Genomic DNA, 2,458 nt, shown 5'->3' with positions numbered 1-2,458 from the left:
GGAGGAGGAGCGGGAACGGCGAATGGACTTCGTGCCCGAGGTCTCGGCCATCGACCAGGACTTCGTCGAGATCGACCCGGACACGAAGGAGATGCTCGACGCCCTCGACTTCAAGGACCTCCCCGGCATCCAGGTCTCCAACAGCGCGTAAGCGCGCGCCGCGGCGCCCGCGGGCCGCCGGCCCCTCGCGGGCCGGGCCGAGACCCCCGCGGCGCCACCCCAAAAACACCAACCTCTAACGATCCTTTTCGCCACATGTTCGAGCGGAGTTCGCGCCCGTCTTCTGCCGGTGGCTGGGTTGGCCAGGCTGCGACGTCCGGTCGATCGTGATCGACGGGGTCGGACGTAACGAAAAAAGGGCACTTTTTTCATGCTGGCAGAGACCAAAAAAAGAGAAAAAAAGAGGAAAAAAAAAGAAAAAAACCGGCGCCGAAGGCGCCGGAACGGCGCCGGAGGCGCCGAAGAGGCGCCGAAGGCGCCGGAGGCGTAAAAGAAAGAAGGTGGGGACCTTGCTGCGTCCCTCGAACTCCGTGAGAGTAGTACCGAAGCACCATCATCATGAGTGGTCCTGTGCTGAGAAGATGCCCAAAATTGGCCTGTTTGGCCAAAAAAAGTAGCTGGCCTGCGACCAGCAAGCCCAGGAGGAGCCGCGAGGCTCCAGGGGCGTAGGTAGGAGAAACACAACGGGGCTGGCAGAAAGCCAGCTGGGCCAAGCTGCCGCTCAAACGAGCCATATTGGCATGAATTTAGGTGAAAATACAGCCGTTTTGGGACCCTGGGCGTGCCCAAAGGCTCTCTCTGCAGCTGCCCAGCAACCCGCGGCGACGTTCGTAACTGGCGATGGACGCGCGACCGACAGAGGCCCCGAGCGAGGCGCGGACGCGGCCGCATCAGGGCCGCGGTGGCCGTCCGCTCGTTCTCGGCCGCGACGATCTCGGCGAGTGTCGCGCGGCGCGCGGTCGTCCAAAACCGCGAGGGTCGCCCTCGACGAGCTCCACGATGCCGATGCGTCCGGCGGAACACAGCGATGGTGATCGGTCGACGCAAAATTGCGCGCGGACGGCCGAGCGGCGCGTCCTCGCGCAACGGCGGAGCGAGTTCGCGGCGCGCCGCAGCCGGATTCCCAGCGATTTCCAACAATTTGTTGTTGGAGCGCGTCGAACAACATACGGTGGGCGTGTCTGGGCCGCCGGTACGGTCCACGGCGTCGGCGGGCGCCGCCCTGGCCCTCGGCGCCACGGTGTCGCGCTACGGCGGAGCGAGTTCGCGGCGCGCCGCGGCCGGATTCCCAGCGATTTCCAACGATCTTTCGGCGGAGCGCGTCGATTAACATACGGTGGGCGTGTGTGGGGCGCGGGTACGGTCCACGGCGTCGGCGGGCGCCGCTCTGGCCCCGGCGCCACGGCGTCGCGCTCGGTCCGAAACCGTTGCGGCTCGCGCCGCCGGCACCGAATTGCAGCGCGCCGCGGGTCAGCGGCGTCCATATGAACCCCTAGGACACGGTGTGACCGCCGGTGGGCCTCCAGGGGGCGCACACATCGCAAGACTTGGCCTGTCCGCGCCTCATCCTGAAGTGCGGACACTGTCCGCACTTCAGCTCCACCCCCGGCCAGCACGAAATAGGTGCCGTGTCGAAAAAAGTAACCCGTTTTTAAGTCGTTGGCGCCGATTGTAAGTCGTAGGGTAAGTCGTCGGGCCCCGGGGTAAGTCGTTGAGCTCGCCAAAACGGACGGATGACTGGGCACTCGCCAAAACCCGCGGGCTACGAGGGACTTGACGACGCTCGCCAGCGCGTCGCTGCGCCCGAGCCAGCGCGTGGCGCACGAGTGGAGGATCTTGCCACTCTCGTCGTTGGCCTTCTGGACATCCACGGCGCCGACGCCGTCGGATTGCCCCGCCGCGCGCGCGCTCCGCGAAAGCGGCGCCCGCCCCGCGCGGCCTCGGGCCGAGGTAGGCCGCCGGGTAAGTCGTGGAGTCCGAAAGTAACCCGTCAGGTAAGTCGTTTTGGCCGAATGTAAGTCGTAAGTAACATGTTAGGTAAGCCGTTACGTCCGACCCCGGCACTGATCGACGTCCGCGCGGCGCCGGGCTGGAGCTGTCTCGTCGTGCGTGTATTGCCGGCGCCGGCCAGCCACCACCAGCGCGCCGCCCGCGACCGCACCGGCCGGACGCCACTGAGGCCAGACGAGCACACGGCGTCAAGTTGAACGTCAAGTTACAGAGATGCACATTCAAAACACCAAGCATCGTCGCTACAACAATGGTCGACCGTCTCGCATCGATCAACATCGAGGCCGAAGAGGAGCCGCCAGGGCTGCTCACGTCGCCGAACATCCGGCTGCGGCCGCAAAACAGCCAGAACAGCTACGGGTCGCCGCACAGCGACTTTGGCACCAGTGCGCCTGGAAACCGCTCGCCCTTGCTCACGTGAAATCCTCAGGCGTGCGGCGCGTGGAGA

The sequence above is a fragment of the Aureococcus anophagefferens genome (assembly GCF_000186865.1).
Source record: "Aureococcus anophagefferens unplaced genomic scaffold AURANscaffold_6, whole genome shotgun sequence".
NCBI lineage: Eukaryota > Pelagophyceae > Pelagomonadales > Pelagomonadaceae > Aureococcus > Aureococcus anophagefferens.
The sequence above is the reverse complement of the archived record's forward strand: the minus strand, read 5'-3'. Positions refer to the sequence as shown.